The 24,169-nt window shown below is 39.2% G+C and overlaps 6 non-coding genes across 6 annotated transcripts; all 6 read right to left on the reverse strand.

Annotated features, from left to right (window-relative positions):
* Positions 1–6,968: 6,968 nt before the first annotated feature.
* Positions 6,969–7,041, reverse strand: TRNAK-CUU (transfer RNA lysine (anticodon CUU)). The gene has a single exon. It is a non-coding gene; the product is annotated as a tRNA-Lys (tRNA).
* A 352-nt stretch (positions 7,042–7,393) lies between these two features.
* On the reverse strand, positions 7,394–7,466 carry TRNAA-AGC (transfer RNA alanine (anticodon AGC)). Its single transcript has one exon. It is a non-coding gene; the product is annotated as a tRNA-Ala (tRNA).
* A 1,625-nt stretch (positions 7,467–9,091) lies between these two features.
* Positions 9,092–9,164, reverse strand: TRNAK-CUU (transfer RNA lysine (anticodon CUU)). Its single transcript has one exon. It is a non-coding gene; the product is annotated as a tRNA-Lys (tRNA).
* A 4,174-nt stretch (positions 9,165–13,338) lies between these two features.
* Positions 13,339–13,411, reverse strand: TRNAK-CUU (transfer RNA lysine (anticodon CUU)). The gene has a single exon. It is a non-coding gene; the product is annotated as a tRNA-Lys (tRNA).
* Positions 13,412–14,603: 1,192 nt separating this feature from the next.
* TRNAA-AGC (transfer RNA alanine (anticodon AGC)) lies at positions 14,604–14,676 on the reverse strand. The gene has a single exon. It is a non-coding gene; the product is annotated as a tRNA-Ala (tRNA).
* A 3,113-nt stretch (positions 14,677–17,789) lies between these two features.
* TRNAA-AGC (transfer RNA alanine (anticodon AGC)) lies at positions 17,790–17,862 on the reverse strand. Its single transcript has one exon. It is a non-coding gene; the product is annotated as a tRNA-Ala (tRNA).
* Between the last annotated feature and the right edge of the window lie 6,307 nt (positions 17,863–24,169).

Consider the following 24,169-nt stretch of genomic DNA (forward strand, 5'->3'; position numbering starts at 1 on the left):
ACCTCTCGCTTGCTACGCGAGCGCTCTACCATTTGAGCTAATTCCCCTGTGTGTTTAATCTGCATAACATTAAAAAAGTAACCTGACTGCCTTCCACACTTTATTTGAAGTCCAATTGCCCATAACAGTGTTCAGTTCACTCCTAACTTATGCCTTATCTCCACTTATGGGATGATTTACAGTTCAGGTTGGCCTGTTTACTACTCGAATATGAGTGATATTGCGGTGTGTTCATCTAGACTCATACCCTACCTAATCTTGAAGTTAAATTTCCCACCAATGAGAAACCAAGGGAGATACCATTTTTGATACTTATTGCATGTCTAATGCAAGAAAAATCACCAGATTATGAGAGTAAATGCAATAATCCAGCGAAAATTACTCATTTTCGCCCAACGTGGGGCTCGAACCCACGACCCTGTGATTAAGAGTGTCATGCTCTACCAACTGAGCTAGCCGGGCTCCCACTTCAAGATGGTATGCAGACTAATCATTTTTTATGAAGGAAATCCATTCCTGGACAATTTTTGCGAGTTATTGCATGTCTAATGCAAGATGAAGCTCCATATTATGAGAGTCAATGCAATATTCAGGCAAAAATTACTCGTTTTCGCCCAATGTGGGGCTCGAACCCACGACCCTGAGATTAAGAGTCTCATGCTCTACCGACTGAGCTAGCTGGGCTCCCTCCTTAAGACAGTATGCAGACCAATCCCTTTTTGTGAAGAAAATCAAATCCTGGATATTCCTCTACTCTTGTTTTGCAAGGAAAGCCAGATTTATACATCCTTCAGAGGATAGAGTGTCAAAAAAAATAAGAGAAAATGAAAACGGAAGTTGTGAGAACTTCATTTTGAGATTGCATAAGAATTCAAATTCCTCTCACATGCTAAAGAATACATGAACCCTTTTGATTAAACCACTTCAGTTGTTATAATGAGACCATATTTGAAAGCCATCTGTGATTTTTCTGATCTTACTCTGCATTGACCTTGGCAATGACAAGTTAAAAATAAAATGTAGCCAATTTTATAATGGAGAATGCGGGCATCGATCCCGCTACCTCTCGCATGCTAAGCGAGGGTTCTACCATTTGAGCTAATTCCCCTGTGTGTTTAATCTGCATAACATGAAAAAAGTAACCTTACTGCCTTCCACACTTTATTTGAAGTCCAATTGCCCATAACAGTGTTCAGTTCACTCCTAACTTATGCCTTACCTCCACTTATGGGATGTTTTACAGTTCAGGTTGGCCTGTTTACTCCTTGAATATGAGTGATATTGCGGTGTGTTCATCTAGACTCATACCCTACCTAATCTTGAAGTTAAATTTCCCACCAATGAGAAACCAAGGGAGATACCATTGTTGATACTTATTGCATGTCTAATGCAAGAAAAATCACCAGATTATGAGAGTCAATGCAATAATCCAGCAAAAATTACTCATTTTCGCCCAACGTGGGGCTCGAACCCACGACCCTGTGATTAAGAGTGTCATGCTCTACCAACTGAGCTAGCCGGGCTCCCACTTCAAGATGGTATGCAGACTAATCATTTTTTATGAAGGAAATCCATTCCTGGACAATTTTTGGAAGTTATTGCATGTCTAATGCAAGATGAAGCTCCATATTATGAGAGTCAATGCAATATTCAGGCAAAAATTACTCGTTTTTGCCCAACGCGGGGCTCGAACCCACGACCCAGAGATTAAGAGTCTCATGCTCTACCGTCTGAGCTAGCTGGGCTCCCTCCTTAAGACAGTATGCAGACCAATCCCTTTTTGTGAAGAAAATCAAATCCTGGATATTCCTCTACTCTTGTTTTGCAAGGAAAGCCTGATTTATACATCCTTCAGAGGATAGAGTGTCAAAAAAAATAAGAGAAAATGAAAACGGAAGTTGTGAGAACTTCATTTTGAGATTGCATAAGAATTCAAATTCCTCTCACATGCTAAAGAATACATGAACCCTTTTGATTAAACCACTTCAGTTGTTATAATGAGACCATATTTGAAAGCCATCTGTGATTTTTCTGATCTTACTCTGCATTGACCTTGGCAATGACAAGTTAAAAATAAAATGTATGCAAATTTTATAATGGAGAATGCGGGCATCGATCCCGCTACCTCTCGCATGCTAAGCGAGGGTTCTACCATTTGAGCTAATTCCCCTGTGTGTTTAATCTGCATAACATGAAAAAAGTAACCTCACTGCCTTCCACACTTTATTTGAAGTCCAATTGCCCATAACAGTGTTCAGTTCACTCCTAACTTATGCCTTACCTCCACTTATGGGATGTTTTACAGTTCAGGTTGGCCTGTTTACTCCTTGAATATGAGTGATATTGCGGTGTGTTCATCTAGACTCATACCCTACCTAATCTTGAAGTTAAATTTCCCACCAATGAGAAACCAAGGGAGATACCATTTTTGATACTTATTGCATGTCTAATGCAAGAAAAATCACCAGATTATGAGAGTCCAGCAAAAGTTACTCATTTTCGCCCAACGTGGGGCTCGAACCCACAACCCTGTGATTAAGAGTGTCATGCTTTACTGACTGAGCTAGCCGGGCTCCCACTTCAAGATGGTATGCAGACTAATCATTTTTTATGAAGGAAATCCATTCCTGGACATTTTTTGCGAGTTATTGCATGTCTAATGCAAGATGAAGCTCCATATTATGAGAGTCAATTCAATATTCAGGCAAAAATTACTCGTTTTCGCCCAACTTGGGGCTCAAACCCACGACCCTGAGATTAAGAATCTCATGATCTACCGACTGAGCTAGCCGGGCTCCCTCCTTAAGACAGTATGCAGACCAATCACTTTTTGTGAAGAAAATCAAATCCTGGATATTCCTCTACTCTTGTTTTGCAAGGAAAGCCAGATTTATACATGCTTCAGAGGACAGAGTGTCAAATAAAATAAGAGAAAATGAAAATGGAAGTTGTGAGAACTTCATTTTGAGATTGCATAAGAATTCAAATTCCTCTCACGTGCTAAAGAATACCTGAACCCTTTTGATTAAACCACTTTATTTGTTATAATGAGACCATATTTGAAAGCCATCTGTGATTTTTCTGTTCTTACTCTGCAATGACCTTGGCAATGACAAGTTAAAAATAAAATGTATGCAAATTTTATAATGGAGAATGCGGGCATCAATCCCACTACCTCTCGCTTGCTAAGCGAGCGCTCTACCATTTGAGCTAATACCTCTGTGTGTTTAATCTGCATAACATTAAAAAAGTAACCTCACTGCCTTCCACACTTTATTTGAAGTCCAATTGCCCATAACAGTGTTCAGTTCACTCCTAACTTATGCCTTACCTCCACTTATGGGATGTTTTACAGTTCAGGTTGGCCTGTTTACTACTCGAATATGAGTGATATTGCGGTGTGTTTATCTAGACTCATACCCTACCTAATCTTGAAGTTAAATTTCCCACCAATGAGAAACCAAGGGAGATACCATTTTTGATACTTATTGCATGTCTAATGCAAGAATAATCACCAGATTATGAGAGTCAATGCAATAATCCTGCAAAAATTACTCATTTTCACCCAACGTGGGGCTCGAACCCACGACCCTGTGATTAAGAGTCTCATGCTCTACCGACTGAGCTAGCCGGGCTCCCACTTCAAGATGGTATGCAGACTAATCATTTTTTATGAAGGAAATCCATTCCTGGACAATTTTTGCGAGTTATTGCATGTCTATTGCAAGATGAAGCTCCATATTATGAGAGTCAATGCAATATTCAGGCAAAAATTACTCGTTTTCGCCCAATGTGGGGCTCGAACCCACGACCCTGAGATTAAGAGTCTCATGCTCTACCGACTGAGCTAGCTGGGCTCCCTCCTTAAGACGGTATGCAGACCAATCCCTTTTTGTGAAGAAAATCAAATCCTGGATATTCCTCTACTCTTGTTTTGCAAGGAAAGCCAGATTTATACATCCTTCAGAGGATAGAGTGTCAAACAAAACAAGAGAAAATGAAAATGGAAGTTGTGAGAACTTCATTTTGAGATTGCATAAGAATCCAAATTCCTCTCACGTGCTAAAGAATACATGAACCCTTTTGATTAAACCACTTCAGTTGTTATAATGAGACCATATTTGAAAGCCATCTGTGATTTTTCTGATCTTACTCTGCATTGACCTTGGCAATGACAAGTTAAAAATAAAATGTATGCAAATTTTATAATGGAGAATGCGGGCATCGATCCCGCTACCTCTCGCATGCTAAGCGAGGGATCTACCATTTGAGCTAATTCCCCTGTGTGTTTAATCTGCATAACATGAAAAAAGTAACCTCACTGCCTTCCACACTTTATTTGAAGTCCAATTGCCCATAACAGTGTTCAGTTCACTCCTAACTTATGCCTTACCTCCACTTATGGGATGTTTTACAGTTCAGGTTGGCCTGTTTACTCCTTGAATATGAGTGATATTGCGGTGTGTTCATCTAGACTCATACCCTACCTAATCTTGAAGTTAAATTTCCCACCAATGAGAAACCAAGGGAGATACCATTTTTGATACATATTGCATGTCTAATGCAAGAAAAATCACCAGATTATGAGAGTAAATGCAATAATCCAGCAAAAATTACTCATTTTCGCCTATCGTGGGGCTCGAACCCACGGCCCTGAGATTAAGAGTCTCATGCTCTACCAACTGAGCTAGCCAGGCTCCCTCTTCAAGATGGTATGCAGACTAATCATTTTTTATGAAGGAAATCCATTCCTGGACAATTTTTGGGAGTTATTGCATGTCTAATGCAAGATTAATCTCCATAATATGAGAGTCAATGCAATATTCAGGCAAAAATTACTCTTTTTTGCGCAACGTGGGGCTCGAACCCACAACGCTGAGATTAAGAGTCTCATGCAGTACCGACTGAGCTAGCTGGGCTCCCTCCTTAAGACCGTATGCAGACCAATCACTTTTTGTGAAGAAAATCAAATCCTGGATATTCCTCTACTCTTGTTTTGCAAGGAAAGCCAGATTTATACATGCTTCAGAGGACAGAGTGTCAAATAAAATAAGAAAAAATAAAAACGGAAGTTGTGAGAACATCATTTTGAGATTGCATAAGAATTCAAATTCCTCTCACGTGCTAAAGAATACCTGAACCCTTTTGATTAAACCACTTTAGTTGTTATAATGAGACCATATTTGAAAGCCATCTGTGATTTTTCTGTTCTTACTCTGCAATTGCCTTGGCAATGACAAGTTAAAAATAAAATGTATGCAAATTTTATAATGGAGAATGCGGGCATCAATCCCACTACCTCTCGCTTGCTAAGCGAGCGCTCTACCATTTGAGCTAATTCCCCTGTGTGTTTAATCTTTAACATTAAAAGTGTAACCTCACTGCCTTTCACACTTTATTTGAAGTCCAATTGCCCATAACAGTGTTCAGTTCACTCCTAACTTATGCCTTACCTCCACTTATGGGATGTTTTACAGTTCAGGTTGGCCTGTTTACTACTCAAATATGAGTGATATTGCGGTGTGTTCATCTAGACTCATACCCTACCTAATCTTGAAGTTAAATTTCCCACCAATGAGAAACCAAGGGAGATACCATTTTTGATACTTATTGCATGTCTAATGCAAGAATAATCACCAGATTATGAGAGTCAATGCAATAATCCAGCAAAAATTACTCATTTTCACCCAACGTGGGGCTCGAACCCACGACCCTGAGATTAAGAGTCTCATGCTCTACCGACTGAGCTAGCCGGGCTCACACTTCAAGATGTTATACAGACTAATCATTTTTTATGAAGGAAATCCATTCCTGGACAATTTTTGCGAGTTATTGCATGTCTAATGCAATATTAATCTCCATATTATGAGAGTCAATGCAATATTCAGGCACAAATTACTCGTTTTTGCCCAACGTGGGGCTCGAACCCACGACCCTCAGATTAAGAATCTCATGCTCTACCGACTGAGCTAGCCGGGCTCCCCACTCAATACAGTATGCAGACCAATCACTTTTTGTGAAGAAAATCAAATCCTGGATATTCCTCTACTCTTGTTTTGCAAGGAAAGACAGATTTATACATCCTTCAGAGGACAGAGTGTCAAATAAAACAAGAGAAAATGAAAATGGAAGTTGTGAGAACTTCATTTTGAGATTGCATAAGAATTCAAATTCCTCTCACGTGCTAAAGAATACCTGAACCCTTTTGATTAAACCACTTTAGTTGTTATAATGAGACCATATTTGAAAGCCATCTGTGATTTTTCTGTTCTTACTCTGCAATGACCTTGGCAATGACAAGTTAAAAATAAAATGTATGCAAATTTTATAATGGAGAATGCGGGCATTGATCCCGGTACCTCTCGCATGCTAAGCGAGCACTCTACCATTTGAGCTAATTCCCCTGTGTGTATAATCTGCATAACATGAAAAAAGTAACCTCACTGCCTTCCGCACTTTATTTGAAGTCCAATTGCCCATAACAGTGTTCAGTTCACTTCTAACTAATGCCTTACCTCCACTTATGGGATGTTTTATAGTTCAGGTTGGCCTGTTTACTACTCGAATATGAGTGATATTGCGGTGTGTTCATCTAGACTCATACCCTACCTAATCTCGAAGTTAAATTTCCCACCAATGAGAAACCAAGGGAGATACCATTTTTGATAGTTATTGCATGTCTAATGCAAGAATAATCACCAGATTAGGAGAGTCAATGCAATAATCCAGCAAAAATTACTCATTTCTGCCCAACGTGGGGCTCGAACCCACGGCCCTGAGATTAAGAGTCTCATGCTCTACCGACTGAGCTGGCCGGGCTCCCACTTCAAGATGGTATACAGACTAATCATTTTTTATGAAGGAAATCCATTCCTGGACAATTTTTGGGAGTTATTGCATGTCTAATGCAAGATGAATCTCCCTATTATGAGAGTCAATGCAATATTTAGGCAAAAATTACTCGTATTTGCCCAACGTGGGGCTCGAACCCACGTCCCTGAGATTAAGAGTCTCATGCTCTACCGACTGAGCTAGCCGGGCTCCCTCTTTAAGACAGTATGCAGACCAATCCCTTTTTGTGAAGAAAATCAAATCCTGGATATTCCTCTACTCTTGTTTTGCAAGGAAAGCCAGATTTATACATCCTTCAGAGGACAGAGTGTCAAATGAAACAAGAGAAAATGAAAATGGAAGTTGTGAGAACTTCATTTTGAGATTGCATAAGAATTCAAATTCCTCTCACGTGCTAAAGAATACCTGAACCCTATTGATTAAACCACTTTAGTTGTTATAATGAGACCATATTTAAAAGCCATCTGTGATTTTTCTGTTCTTACTCTGCAATGACCTTGGCAATGACAAGTTAAAAATAAAATGTATGCAAATTTTATAATGGAGAATGCGGGCATCGATCCCGCAACCTCTTGCATGCTAAGCAAGCACTCTACCATTTGAGCTAATTCCCCTGTGTGCTTAATCTGCATAACATGAAAAAAGTAACCTCGCTGCCTTCCACCCTTTATTTGAAGTCCAATTGTCCATAACAGTGTTTAGTTCACTCCTAACTTATGCATTACCTCCTCTTATGGGATGTTTTACAGTTCAGGTTGGCCTGTTTACTCCTTGAATATGAGTGATATTGCGGTGTGTTCATCTAGACTCATACCCTACCTAATCTTGAAGTTAAATTTCCCACCAATGAGAAACCAAGGGAGATACCATTTTTGATACTTATTGCATGTCTAATGCAAGAATAATCACCAGATTATGAGAGTCAATGCAATAATCCAGCAAACATTACTCATTTTCGCCCAACGTGGGGTTCGAACCCACGGCCCTGAGATTAAGAGTTTCATGCTCTACCGACTGAGCTAGCCGGTTTCTCTCTTCAAGATGGTATGCAGACTAATCATTTTTTATGAAGGAAATCCATTCTTGGACAATTTTTGGGAGTAATTGCATGTCTAATGCAAGATTAATCTCCATATTATGAGAGTCAATGCAATATTCAGGCAAAAGTTACACTTTTTTGCCCAACGTGGGGCTCAAACCCACAACCCAGAGATTAGAGTTTCATGCTCTACCGACTGAGCTAGCCGGGTTCCCTCCTTAAGACAGTATGCAGACCAATCCCTTTTTGTGAAGAAAATCAAATCCTGGATATTCCTCTACTCTTGTTTTGCAAGGAAAGCCAGATTTATACATCCTTCAGAGGACAGAGTGTCAAATAAAATAAGAGAAAATGAAAATGGAAGTTGTGAGAACTTCATTTTGAGATTGCATAAGAATTCAAATTCCTCTCACGTGCTAAAGAATACCTGAACCCTTTTGATTAAACCACTTTAGTTGTTATAATGAGACCATATTTGAAAGCCATCTGTGATTTTTCTGTTCTTACTCTGCAATGACCTTGGCAATGACAAGTTAAAAATAAAATGTATGCAAATTTTATAATGGATAATGAGGGCATAGATCCCGCTACCTCTCGCATGCTAAGCGATCACTCTACCATTTGAGCTAATTCCCCTGTGTGTTTAACTTGCATAACATGAAAAAAGTAACCTCACTGCCTTCCACACTTTATTTGAAGTCCAATTGCCCATAACAGTGTTCAGTTCACTCCTAACGTATGCCTTACCTCCTCTTATGGGATGTTTTACAGTTCAGGTTGGCCTGTTTACTCCTTGAATATGAGTGATATTGCGGTGTGTTCATCTAGACTCATACCCTACCTAATCTTGAAGTTAAATTTCCCACCAATGAGAAACCAAGGGAGATACCATTTTTGATAGTTATTGCATGTCTAATGCAAGAATAATCACCATATTATGAGAGTCAATGCAATAATCCAGCAAAAATTACTCATTTTCACCCAACGTGGGGCTCGAACCCACGACCTTGTGATTAAGAGTGTCATGCTCTACCGACTGAGCTAGCCGGGCTCCCACTTCAAGATAATATGCAGACTAACCATTTTCTATGAAGGAAATCCATTCCTGGACAATTTTTGCGAGTTATTGCATGTCTAATGCAAGATGAAGCTCCATATTATGAGAGTCAATGCAATATTCAGGCAAAAATTAATCGTTTTTGCCCAACGTGGGGCTCGAACCCACGACCCTGAGATTAAGAGTCTCATGCTCTACCGACTGAGCTAGCCGGGCTCCCTTCTTAAGACAGTATGCAGACCAATCACTTTTTGTGAAGAAAACAAATCCTAGATATTCCTCTACTCTTGTTTTGCAAGGAAAGCCAGATTTATACATTCTTCAGAGGACAGAGTGTCAAATAAAATAAGAAAAAATAAGAACGGAAGTTGTGAGAACTTCATTTTGAGATTGCATAAGAATTCAAATTCCTCTCACGTGCTAAAGAATACCTGAACCCTTTTGATTAAACGACTTCAGTTGTTATAATGAGACCATATTTGAAAGCCATCTGTGATTTTTCTGTTCTTACTCTGCAATGACCTTGGCAATGACAAGTTAAAAATAAAATGTATGCAAATTTTATAGTGGAGAATGCGGGCATCGATCCAACTACCTCTCGCTTGCTAAGCGAGCGCTCTACCATTTGAGCTAATTCCCCTGTGTGTTTAATCTGCATAACATTAAAAGTGTAACCTCACTGCCTTTCACACTTTATTTGAAGTCCAATTGCCCATAACAGTGTTCAGTTCACTCCTAACGTATGCCTTACCTCCACTCATGGGATGTTTTACAGTTCAGGTTGGCCTGTTTACTACTCGAATATGAGTGATATTGCGGTGTGTTCATCTAGACTCATACCCTACCTAATCTTGAAGTTAAATTTCCCACCAATGAGAAACCAAGGGAGATACCATTTTTGATACTTATTGCATGTCTAATGCAAGAATAATCACCAGATTATGAGAGTCAATGCAATAATCCTGCAAAAATTACTCATTTTCACCCAACGTGGGGCTCAAACCCACGACCCTGAGATTAAGAGTCTCATGCTCTACCGACTGAGCTAGCCGGGCTCACACTTCAAGATGGTATACAGACTAATCATTTTTTATGAAGGAAATCCATTCCTGGACAATTTTTGCGAGTTATTGCATGTCTAATGCAATATTAATCTCCATATTATGAGAGTCAATGCAATATTCAGGCAAAAATTACTCATTTTCTCCCAACGTGGGGCTCGAACCCACGACCCTGAGATTAAGAATCTCATGCTCTACCGACTGAGCTAGCCTGGCTCCCTCCTCAATACAGTATGCAGACCAATCACTTTTTGTGAAGAAAATCAAATCCTGGATATTCCTCTACTCTTGTTTTGCAAGGAAAGACAGATTTATACATCCTTCAGAGGACAGAGTGTCAAAAAAAAATAAGAGAAAATGAAAACGGAAGTTGTGAGAACTTCATTTTGAGATTGCATAAGAATTCAAATTCCTCTCACGTGCTAAAGAATACCTGAACCCTTTTGATTAAACCACTTTAGTTGTTATAATGAGACCATATTTGAAAGCCATCTGTGATTTTTCTGTTCTTACTCTGCAATGACATTGGCAATGACAAGTTAAAAATAAAATGTATGCAAATTTTATAATGGAGAATGCGGGCATTGATCCCGGTACCTCTTGCATGCTAAGCGAGCACTCTACCATTTGAGCTAATTCCCCTGTGTGTATAATCTGCATAACATGAAAAAAATAACCTCACTGCCTTCCACACTTTATTTGAAGTCTAATTGCCCATAACAGTGTTCAGTTCACTTCTAACTAATGCCTTACCTCCACTTATGGGATGTTTTATAGTTCAGGTTGGCCTGTTTACTACTCGAATATGAGTGATATTGCGGTGTGTTCATCTAGACTCATACCCTACCTAATCTCGAAGTTAAATTTCCCACCAATGAGAAACCAAGGGAGATACCATTTTTGATAGTTATTGCATGTCTAATGCAAGAATAATCACCAGATTATGAGAGTCAATGCAATAATCCAGCAAAAATTACTCATTTCTGCCCAACGTGGGGCTCGAACCCACGGCCCTGAGATTAAGAGTCTCATGCTCTACCGACTGAGCTGGCCGGGCTCCCACTTCAAGATGGTATACAGACTAATCATTTTTTATGAAGGAAATCCATTCCTGGACAATTTTTGGGAGTTATTGCATGTCTAATGCAAGATGAATCTCCATATTATGAGAGTCAATGCAATATTTAGGCAAAAATTACTTGTTTTTGCCCAACGTGGGGCTCGAACCCACGTCCCTGAGATTAAGAGTCTCATGCTCTACCGGCTGAGCTAGCCGGGCTCCCTCTTTAAGACAGTATGCAGACCAATCCCTTTTTGTGAAGAAAATCCAATCCTGGATATTCCTCTACTCTTGTTTTGCAAGGAAAGACAGATTTATACATCCTTCAGAGGACAGAGTGTCAAATAAAACAAGAGAAAATGAAAATGGAAGTTGTGAGAACTTCATTTTGAGATTGCATAAGAATTCAAATTCCTCTCACGTGCTAAAGAATACCTGAACCCTATTGATTAAACCACTTTAGTTGTTATAATGAGACCATATTTAAAAGCCATCTGTGATTTTTCTGTTCTTACTCTGCAATGACCTTGGCAATGACAAGTTAAAAATAAAATGTAGGCAAATTTTATAATGGAGAATGCGGGCATCGATCCTGCTACCTCTCACATGCTAAGCGAGCACTCTATCATTTGAGCAAATTCCCCTGTGTATTTAATCTGCATAACATGAGAAAAGTAACCTCACTGCCTTCCACACTTTTTTGAAGTCGAATTGCCCATATCAGTGTTCAGTTCACTCCTAACATATGTCTTACCTCCTCTTATGGGATGTTTTACAGTTCAGGTTGGCCTGTTTACTCCTTGAATATGAGTGATATTGCGGTGTGTTCATCTAGACTCATACCCTACCTAATCTTGAAGTTAAATTTCCCACCAATGAGAAACCAAGGGAGATACCATTTTTGATAGTTATTGCATGTCTAATGCAAGAATAATCACCAGATTATGAGAGTCAATGCAATAATCCAGCAAAAATTACTCATTTTCACCCAACGTGGGGCTCGAACCCACGACCCTGTGATTAAGAGTGTCATGCTCTACCGACTGAGCTAGCCGTGCTCCCACTTCAAGATGGTATGCAGACTAACCATTTTTTATGAAGGAAATACATTCCTGGACAATTTTTGCGAGTTATTGCATGTCTAATGCAAGATGAAGCTCCATATTATGAGAGTCAATGCAATATTCAGGCAAAAATTACTCGTTTTCGCCCAACGTGCGGCTCGAACCCACGACCCTAAGATTAAGAGTCTCATGCTCTACCGACTGAGCTAGCCGGGCTCCCTCCTTAAGACAGTATGCAGACCAATCCCTTTTCGTGAAGAAAATCAAATCCTGGATATTCCTCTACTCTTGTTTTGCAAGGAAAGCCAGATTTATACATCCTTCAGAGGACAGAGTGTCAAATAAAATAAGAGAAAATGAAAATGGAAGTTGTGAGAACTTCATTTTGAGATTGCATAAGAATTCAAATTCCTCTCACGTGCTAAAGAATACCTGAACCCTTTTGATTAAACCACTTTAGTTGTTATAATGAGACCATATTTGAAAGCCATCTGTGATTTTTCTGTTCTTACTCTGCAATGACCTTGGCAATGACAAGTTAAAAATAAAATGTATGCAAATTTTATAATGGAGAATGCGGGCATCGATCCAGCTACCTCTCGCATGCTAAGCGAGCACTCTATCATTTGAGCTAATTCCCCTGTGTGTTTAACTTGCATAACATGAAAAAAGTAACCTCACTGCCTTCCACACTTTATTTGAAGTCCAATTGCCCATAACAGTGTTCAGTTCACTCCTAACGTATGCCTTACCTCCTCTTATGGGATGTTTTACAGTTCAGGTTGGCCTGTTTACTCCTTGAATATGAGTGATATTGCGGTGTGTTCATCTAGACTCATACCCTACCTAATCATGAAGTTAAATTTCCCACCAATGAGAAACCAAGGGAGATACCATTTTTGATAGTTATTGCATGTCTAATGCAAGAATAATCACCATATTATGAGAGTCAATGCAATAATCCAGCAAAAATTACTCATTTTCACCCAACGTGGGGCTCGAACCCACGACCTTGTGATTAAGAGTGTCATGCTCTACCGACTGAGCTAGCCGGGCTCCCACTTCAAGACAATATGCAGACTAACCATTTTCTATGAAGGAAATCCATTCCTGGACAATTTTTGCGAGGTATTGCATGTCTAATGCAAGATGAAGCTCCATATTATGAGAGTCAATGCAATATTCAGGCAAAAATTAATCGTTTTTGCCCAACGTGGGGCTCGAACCCACGACCCTGAGATTAAGAGTCTCATGCTCTACCGACTGAGCTAGCCGGGCTCCCTCTTTAAGACAGTATGCAGATCAATCCCTTTTTGTGAAGAAAATCAAATCCTGGATATTCCTCTACTCTTGTTTTGCAAGGAAAGCCAGATTTATACATCCTTCAGAGGACAGAGTGTCAAATAAAACAAGAGAAAATGAAAATGGAAGTTGTGAGAACTTCATTTTAAGATGGCATAAGAATTCAAATTCCTCTCACGTGCGAAAGAATACCTGAACCCTATTGATTAAACCACTTTAGTTGTTATAATGAGACCATATTTGAAAGCCATCTGTGATTTTTCTGTTCTTACTCTGCAATGACCTTGGCAATGACAAGTTAAAAATAAAATGTATGCAAATTTTATAATGGAAAATGCGGGCATCGATCCCGGTACCTCTCACATGCTAAGCGAGCACTCTATCATTTGAGCAAATTCACCTGTGTTTTTAATCTGCATAACATGAAAAAAGTAACCTCACTGCCTTCCACACTTCATTTGAAGTCCAATTGCCCATAACAGTGTTCAGTTCACTCCTAACTTATGCCTTACCTCCACTTATGGGATGTTTTACAGTTCAGGTTGGCCTGTTTACTCCTTGAATATGAGTGATATTGCGGTGTGTTCATCTAGACTCATACTCTACCTAATCTTGAAGTTAAATTTCCCACCAATGAGAAACCAAGGGAGATACCATTTTTGATACTTATTGCATGTCTAATGCAAGAATAATCACCAGATTATGAGAGTCAATGCAATAATCCAGCAAAAATTACTCATTTTCACCCAACGTGGGGCTCGAACCCACGACCCTGAGATTAAGAGTCTCATGCTCTACCGACTGAGCTAGCCGGGCTCCCTCTTTAAGACAGTATGCAGACCAATCCCTTTTTGTGAAGAAAATCAAATCCTGGATATTCCTCTACTCTTGTTTTGCAAGGAAAGACAGATTTATACATCCTTCAGAGGACAGAGTGTCAAATAAAACAAGAGAAAATGAAAATGGAAGTTGTGAGAACTTCATTTTGAGATTGCATAAGAATTCAAAATCCTCTCACGTGCTAAAGAATACCTGAACCCTTTTGATTAAACCACTTTAGTTGTTATAATGAGACCATATTTAAAAGCCATCTGTGATTTTTCTGTTCTTACTCTGCAATGACCTTGGCAATGACAAGTTAAAAATAAAATGTCTGCAAATTTTATAATGGAGAATGCGGGCATCGATCCCGCAACCTCTTGCATGCTAAGCAAGCACTCTACCATTTGAGCTAATTCCCCTGTGTGTTTAATCTGCATAACATGAAAAAAGTAACCTCGCTGCCTTCCACCCTTTATTTGAAGTCCAATTGTCCATAACAGTGTTTAGTTCACTCCTAACTTATGCATTACCTCCTTTTATGGGATGTTTTACAGTTCAGGTTGGCCTGTTTACTCCTTGAATATGAGTGATATTGCGGTGTGTTCATCTAGACTCATACCCTACCTAATCTTGAAGTTAAATTTCCCACCAATGAGAAACCAAGGGAGATACCATTTTTGATAGTTATTGCATGTCTAATGCAAGAATAATCACCAGATTATGAGAGTCAATGCAATAATCCTGCAAAAATTACTCATTTTCACCCAACGTGGGGCTCGAACCCAAGACCCTGTGATTAAGAGTGTCATGCTCTACCGACTGAGCTAGCCGTGCTCCCACTTCAAGATGGTATGCAGACTAACCATTTTTTATGAAGGAAATACATTCCTGGACAATTTTTGCGAGTTATTGCATGTCTAATGCAAGATGAAGCTCCATATTATGAGAGTCAATGCAATATTCAGGCAAAAATTACTCATTTTCGCCCAACGTGGGGCTCGAACCCACGACCCTGAGATTAAGAGTCTCATGCTCTACCGACTGAGCTAGCCGGGCTCCCACTTCAAGATGGTATGCAGACTAATCATTTTTTATGAAGGAAATCCATTCCTGGACAATTTTTGGGAGTTATTGCATGTCTAATGCAAGATTAATCTCCATATTATGAGAGTCAATGCAATATTCAGGCAAAAATTACTCATTTTCGCCCAACGTGGGGCTCGAACCCACGACCCTGAGATTAAGAGTCTCATGCTCTACCGACTGAGCTAGCCGGGCTCCCTCCTTAAGACAGTATGCAGACCAATCCCTTTTTGTGAAGAAAATCAAATCCTGGATATTCCTCTACTCTTGTTTTGCAAGGAAAGCCAGATTTATACATCCTTCAGAGGACAGAGTGTCAAATAAAACAAGAGAAAATGAAAATGGAAGTTGTGAGAACTTCATTTTGAGATTGCATAAGAATTCAAATTCCTCTCACGTGCTAAAGAATACCTGAACCCTTATGATTAAACCACTTTAGTTGTTATAATGAGACCATATTTGAAAGCCATCTGTGATTTTTCTGTTCTTACTCTGCAATGACCTTGGCAATGACAAGTTAAAAATAAAATGTATGCAAATTTTATAATGGAGAATGCGGGCATCGATCCAGCTACCTCTCGCATGCTAAGCGAGCACTCTATCATTTGAGCAAATTCCCCTGTGTATTTAATCTGCATAACATGAGAAAAGTAACCTCACTGCCTTCCACACTTTATTTGAAGTCCAATTGCCCATAACAGTGTTCAGTTCACTCCTAATTTATGCCTTACCTCCACTTATGGGATGTTTTACAGTTCAGGTTGGCCTGTTTACTACTCGAATATGAGTGATATTGCAGTGTGTTCATCTAGACTCATACCCTACCTAATCTTGAAGTTAAATTTCCCACCAATGAGAAACTAAGGGAGATACCATTTTTGATAGTTATTGCATGTCTAATGCAAGAATAATCACCAGATTATGAGAGTCAATGCAATAATCCAGCAAACATTACTCATTTTCGCCCAACGTGGGGTTCGAACCCACGGCCCTGAGATTAAGAGTTTCATGCTCTACCGACTGAGCTAGCCGGTTTCTCTCTTCAAGATGGTATGCAGACTAATCATTTTTTATGAAGGAAATCCATTCCTGGACAATTTTTGGGAGTAATTGCATGTCTAATGCAAGATTAATCTCCATATTATGAGAGTCAATGCAATATTCAGGCAAAAGTTACACTTTTTCGCCCAACGTGGGGCTCAAACCCACAACCCTGAGATTAAGAGTTTCATGCTCTACCGACTGAGCTAGCCGGGTTCCCTCCTTAAGACAGTATGCAGACCAATCCCTTTTTGTGAAGAAAATCAAATCCTGGATATTCCTCTACTCTTGTTTTGCAAGGAAAGCCAGATTTATACATCCTTCAGAGGACAGAGTGTCAAATAAAATAAGAGAAAATGAAAATGGAAGTTGTGAGAACTTCATTTTGAGATTGCATAAGAATTCAAATTCCTCTCACGTGCTAAAGAATACCTGAACCCTTTTGATTAAACCACTTTAGTTGTTATAATGAGACCATATTTGAAAGCCATCTGTGATTTTTCTGTTCTTACTCTGCAATGACCTTGGCAATGACAAGTTAAAAATAAAATGTATGCAAATTTTATAATGGAGAATGCGGGCATCGATCCCGGTACCTCTCGCATGCTAAGCGAGCACTCTATCATTTGAGCAAATTCACCTGTGTTTTTAATCTGCATAACATGAAAAAAGTAACCTCACTGCTTCCACACTTCATTTGAAGTCCAATTGCCCATAACAGTGTTCAGTTCACTCCTAATTTATGCCTTACCTCCACTTATGGGATGTTTTACAGTTCAGGTTGGCCTGTTTACTCCTTGAATATGAGTGATATTGCGGTGTATTCATCTAGACGCATACCCTACCTAATCTTGAAGTTAAATTTCCCACCAATGAGAAACCAAGGGAGATACCATTTTTGATACTTATTGCATGTCTAATGCAAGAATAATCACCAGATTATGAGAGTCAATGCAATAATCCAGTAAAAATTACTCATTTTCACCCAACATGGGGCTCGAACCCACGACCCTGAGATTAAGAGTCTCATGCTCTACCGACTGAGCTAGCCGGGCTCCCTTCTTAAGACAGTATGCAGACCAATCACTTTTTGTGAAGAAAACAAATCCTAGATATTCCTCTACTCTTGTTTTGCAAGGAAAGCCAGATTTATACATCCTTCAGAGGACAGAGTGTCAAATAAAATAAGAAAAAATAAGAACGGAAGTTGTGAGAACTTCATTTTGAGATTGCATAAGAATTCAAATTCCTCTCACGTGCTAAAGAATACCTGAACCCTTTTTTGATTAAACGACTTTAGTTGTTATAATGAGACCATATTTAAAAGCCATCTGTGATTTTTCTGTTCTTACTCTGCAATGACCTTGGCAATGACAAGTTAAAAATAAAATGTATGCACATTTTATAATGGAGAATGCGGGCATCGATCCCGCAACCTCTTGCATGCTAAGCAAGCACTCTACCATTTGAGCTAATTCCCCTGTGTGTTTAATCTGCATAACATGAAAAAAGTAACCTCGCTGCCTTCCACCCTTTATTTGAAGTCCAATTGTCCATAACAGTGTTTAGTTCACTCCTAACTTATGCATTACCTCCTCTTATGGGATGTTTTACAGTTCAGGTTGGCCTGTTTACTCCTTGAATATGAGTGATATTGCGGTGTGTTCATCTAGACTCATACCCTACCTAATCTTGAAGTTAAATTTCCCACCAATGAGAAACCAAGGGAGATACCATTTTTGATACTTATTGCATGTCTAATGCAAGAATAATCACCAGATAATGAGAGTCAATGCAATAATCCAGCAAAAATTACTCATTTTCACCCAACGTGGGGCTCGAACCCACGGCCCTGAATTTAAGAGTCTCATGCTCTACCAACTGAGCTAGCAAGGTTCCCTCTTCAAGATGGTATGCAGACTAATCATTTTTTTATGAAGGAAATCCATTCCTGGACAATTTTTGGAAGTTATTGCATGTCTAATGCAAGATTAATCTCCATATTATGAGAGTCAATGCAATATTCAGGCAAAAATTACTCTTTTTCGCCAAACGTGGGGCTCGAACCCACGACCCTGAGATTAAGAGTCTCATGCTCTACAGACTGAGCTAGCCGGGCTCCCACTTCAAGATGGTATGCAGACTAATCATTTTTTTATGAAGGAAATCCATTCCTGGACAATTTTTGGAAGTTATTGCATGTCTAATGCAAGATTAATCTCCATATTATGAGAGTCAATGCAATATTCAGGCAAAAATTACTCTTTTTCGCCAAATGTGGGGCTCGAACCCACGACCCTGAGATTAAGAGTCTCATGCTCTACCGACTGAGCTAGCCGGGCTCCCTCTTTAAGACAGTATGCAGACCAATCCCTTTTTGTGAAGAAAATCAAATCCTGGATATTCCTCTACTCTTGTTTTGCAAGGAAAGCCAGGTTTATACATCCTTCAGAGGACAGAGTGTCAAATAAAACAAGAGAAAATGAAAATGGAAGTTGTGGGAACTTCATTTTGAGATTGCATAAGAATTCAAATTCCTCTCACGTGCTAAAAAATACCTGAACCCTTTTGATTAAACCACTTTAGTTGTTATAATGAGACCATATTTGAAAGCCATCTGTGATTTTTCTGTTCTTACTCTGCAATGACCTTGGCAATGACAAGTTAAAAATAAAATGTAGGCAAATTTTATAATGGAGAATGCGGGCATCGATCCCGCTACCTCTCACATGCTAAGCGAGCACTCTATCATTTGAGCAAATTCCCCTGTGTATTTAAGCTGCATAACATGAGAAAAGTAACCTCACTGCCGTCCACACTTTTTTGAAGTCCAATTGCCCATATCAGTGTTCAGTTCACTCCTAACGTATGCCTTACCTCCTCTTATGGGATGTTTTACAGTTCAGGTTGGCCTGTTTACTCCTTGAATATGAGTGATATTGCGGTGTGTTCATCTAGACTCATACCCTACCTAATCTTGAAGTTAAATTTCCCACCAATGAGAAACCAAGGGAGATACCATTTTTGATAGTTATTGCATGTCTAATGCAAGAATAATCACCATATTATGAGAGTCAATGCAATAATCCAGCAAAAATTACTCATTTTCACCCAACGTGGGGCTCGAACCCACGACCTTGTGATTAAGAGTGTCATGCTCTACTGACTAAGCTAGCCGGGCTCCCACTTCAAGATAATATGCAGACTAACCATTTTCTATGAAGGAAATCCATTCCTGGACAATTTTTGCGAGTTATTGCATGTCTAATGCAAGATGAAGCTCCATATTATGAGAGTCAATGCAATATTCAGGCAAAAATTACTCGTTTTTGCCCAACGTTGGCTCGAACCCACAACCCTGAGATTAAGAGTCTCATGCTCTACCGACTGAGCTAGCCGGGCTCCCTCTATAAGACAGTATGCAGATCAATCCCTTTTTGTGAAGAAAATCAAATCCTGGATATTCCTCTACTCTTGTTTTGCAAGGAAAGCCAGATTTATACATCCTTCAGAGGACAGAGTGTCAAATAAAACAAGAGAAAATGAAAATGGAAGTTGTGAGAACTTCATTTTAAGATGGCATAAGAATTCAAATTCCTCTCACGTGCGAAAGAATACCTGAACCCTATTGATTAAACCACTTTAGTTGTTATAATGAGACCATATTTGAAAGCCATCTGTGATTTTTCTGTTCTTACTCTGCAATGACCTTGGCAATGACAAGTTAAAAATAAAATGTATGCAAATTTTATAATGGAGAATGCGGGCATCGATCCCGGTACCTCTCGCATGCTAAGCGAGCACTCTATCATTTGAGCAAATTCACCTGTGTTTTTAATCTGCATAACATGAAAAAAGTAACCTCACTGCCTTCCACACTTCATTTGAAGTCCAATTGCCCATAACAGTGTTCAGTTCACTCCTAACTTATGCCTTACCTCCACTTATGGGATGTTTTACAGTTCAGGTTGGCCTGTTTACTCCTTGAATATGAGTGATATTGCGGTGTATTCATCTAGACTCATACCCTACCTAATCTTGAAGTTAAATTTCCCACCAATGAGAAACCAAGGGAGATACCATTTTTGATACTTATTGCATGTCTAATGCAAGAATAATCACCAGATTATGAGAGTCAATGCAATAATCCAGCAAAAATTACTCATTTTCACCCAACATGGGGCTCGAACCCACGACCCTGAGATTAAGAGTCTCATGCTCTACCGACTGAGCTAGCCGGGCTCCCTCCTTAAGACAGTATGCAGACCAATCACTTTTTGTGAAGAAAACAAATCCTAGATATTCCTCTACTCTTGTTTTGCAAGGAAAGCCAGATTTATACATCCTTCAGAGGACAGAGTGTCAAATAAAATAAGAAAAAATAAGAACGGAAGTTGTGAGAACTTCATTTTGAGATTGCATAAGAATTCAAATTCCTCTCACGTGCTAAAGAATACCTGAACCCTTTTGATTAAACGACTTTAGTTGTTATAATGAGACCATATTTGAAAGCCATCTGTGATTTTTCTGTTCTTACTCTGCAATGACCTTGGCAATGACAAGTTAAAAATAAAATGTATGCAAATTTTATAATGGAGAATGCGGGCATCGATCCAACTACCTCTCGCTTGCTAAGCGAGCGCTCTACCATTTGAGCTAATTCCCCTGTGTGTTTAATCTGCATAACATTAAAAGTGTAACCTCACTGCCTTTCACACTTTATTTGAAGTCCAATTGCCCATAACAGTGTTCAGTTCACTCCTAACGTATGCCTTACCTCCACTCATGGGATGTTTTACAGTTCAGGTTGGCCTGTTTACTACTCGAATATGAGTGATATTGCGGTTTGTTCATCTAGACTCATACCCTACCTAATCTTGAAGTTAAATTTCCCACCAATGAGAAACCAAGGGAGATACAATTTTTGATACTTATTGCATGTCTAATGCAAGAATAATCACCAGATTATGAGAGTCAATGCAATAATCCTGCAAAAATTACTCTTTTTCACCCAACATGGGGCTCGAACCCACGACCCTGAGATTAAGAGTCTCATGCTCTACCGACTGAGCTAGCCGGGCTCCCACTTCAAGATGGTATACAGACTAATCATTTTTTATGAAGGAAATCCATTCCTGGACAATTTTTGCGAGTTATTGCATGTCTAATGCAATATTAATCTCCATATTATGAGAGTCAATGCAATATTCAGGCAAAAATTACTCGTTTTCGCCCAACGTGGGGGTCGAACCCATGACCCGAGATTAAGAATCTCATGCTCTACCGACTGAGCTAGCCGGGCTCCCTCCTCAATACAGTATGCAGACCAATCACTTTTTGTGAAGAAAATCAAATCCTGGATATTCCTCTACTCTTGTTTTGCAAGGAAAGACAGATTTATACATCCTTCAGAGGACAGAGTGTCAAATAAAATAAAAGAAAATGAAAATTGCAGTTGTGAGAACTTCATTTTGAGATTGCATAAGAATTCAAATTCCTCTCACGTGCTAAAGAATACCTGAACCCTATTGATTAAACCACTTTAGTTGTTATAATGAGACCATATTTAAAAGCCATCTGTGATTTTTCTGTTCTTACTCTGCAATGACCTTGGCAATGACAAGTTAAAAATAAAATGTATGCAAATTTTATAATGGAGAATGCGGGCATCGATCCCGCAACCTCTTGCATGCTAAGCAAGCACTCTACCATTTGATCTAATTCCCCTGTGTGTTTAATCTGCATAACATGAAAAAAGTAACCTCGCTGCCTTCCACCCTTTATTTGAAGTCCAATTGTCCATAACAGTGTTTAGTTCACTCCTAACTTATGCATTACCTCCTCTTATGGGATGTTTTACAGTTCAGGTTGGCCTGTTTACTCCTTGAATATGAGTGATATTGCGGTGTGTTCATCTAGACTCATACCCTACCTAATCTTGAAGTTAAATTTCCCACCAATGAGAAACCAAGGGAGATACCATTTTTGATACTTATTGCATGTCTAATGCAAGAATAATCACCAGATTATGAGAGTCAATGCAATATTCCAGCAAAAATTACTCATTTTCACCCAACGTGGGGCTCGAACCCACGGCCCTGAATTTAAGAGTCTCATGCTCTACCAACTGAGCTAGCAAGGCTCCCTCTTCAAGATGGTATGCAGACTAATCATTTTTTTATGAAGGAAATCCATTCCTGGACAATTTTTGGAAGTTATTGCTTGTCTAATGCAAGATTAATCTCCATATTATGAGAGTCAATGCAATATTCAGGCAAAAATTACTCTTTTTCGCCAAACGTGGGACTCGAACCCACGACCCTGAGATTAAGAGTCTAATGCTCTACCGACTGAGCTAGCCGGGCTCCCTCTTTAAGACAGTATGCAGACCTTTTTGTGAAGAAAATCAAATCCTGGATATTCCTCTACTCTTGTTTTGCAAGGAAAGCCAGGTTTATACATCCTTCAGAGGACAGAGTGTCAAATAAAACAAGAGAAAATGAAAATGGAAGTTGTGAGAACTTCATTTTGAGATGGCATAAGAATTCAAATTCCTCTCACGTGCTAAAGAATACATGAACCCTTTTGATTAAACCACTTTAGTTGTTATAATGAGACCATATTTGAAAGCCATCTGTGATTTTTCTGTTCTTACTCTGCAATGACCTTGGCAATGACAAGTTAAAAATAAAATGTATGCAAATTTTATAATGGAGAATGCGGGCATCGATCCCGGTACCTCTCGCATGCTAAGCGAGCACTCTATCATTTGAGCAAATTCACCTGTGTTTTTAATCTGCATAACATGAAAAAAGTAACCTCACTGCCTTCCACACTTCATTTGAAGTCCAATTGCCCATAACAGTATTCAGTTCACTCCTAACTTATGCCTTACCTCCACTTATGGGATGTTTTACAGTTCAGGTTGGCCTGTTTACTCCTTGAATATGAGTGATATTGCGGTGTATTCATCTAGACTCATACCCTACCTAATCTTGAAGTTAAATTTCCCACCAATGAGAAACCAAGGGAGATACCATTTTTGATATTTATTGCATGTCTAATGCAAGAATAATCACCAGATTATGAGAGTCAATGCAATAATCCAGCAAAAATTACTCATTTTCACCCAACATGGGGCTCGAACCCACGACCTGAGATTAAGAGTCTCATGCTCTACCGACTGAGCTAGCAAGGCTCCCTCTTCAAGATGGTGTGCAGACTAATCATTTTTTTATGAAGGAAATCCATTCCTGGACAATTTTTGGAAGTTATTGCATGTCTAATGCAAGATTAATCTCCATATTATGAGAGTCAATGCAATATTCAGGCAAAAATTACTCTTTTTCGCCAAACGTGGGGCTCGAACCCATGACCCTGAGATTAAGAGTCTCATGCTCTACCGACTGAGCTAGCCGGGCTCCCTCCTTAAGACAGTATGCTGACCAATCACTTTTTGTGAAGAAAATCAAATCCTGGATATTCCTCTACTCTTGATTTGCAAGGAAAGCCGGATTTATACATCCTTCAGAGGACAGAGTGTCAAATAAAATAAGAAAAAATAAGAACGGAAGTTGAGAGAACTTCATTTTGAGATTGCATAAGAATTCAAATTCCTCTCACGTGCTAAAGAATACCTGAACCCTTTTAATTAAACAACTTTAGTTGTTATAATGAGACCATATTTGAAAGCCATCTGTGATTTTTCTGTCCTTACTCTGCAATGACCTTGGCAATGACAAGTTAAAAATAAAATGTATGCAAATTTTATAATGGAGAATGCGGGCA

Source organism: Lissotriton vulgaris, chromosome 1_1 (genome assembly GCF_964263255.1).
Source record: "Lissotriton vulgaris chromosome 1_1, aLisVul1.2, whole genome shotgun sequence".
Classification (NCBI taxonomy): domain Eukaryota; kingdom Metazoa; phylum Chordata; class Amphibia; order Caudata; family Salamandridae; genus Lissotriton; species Lissotriton vulgaris.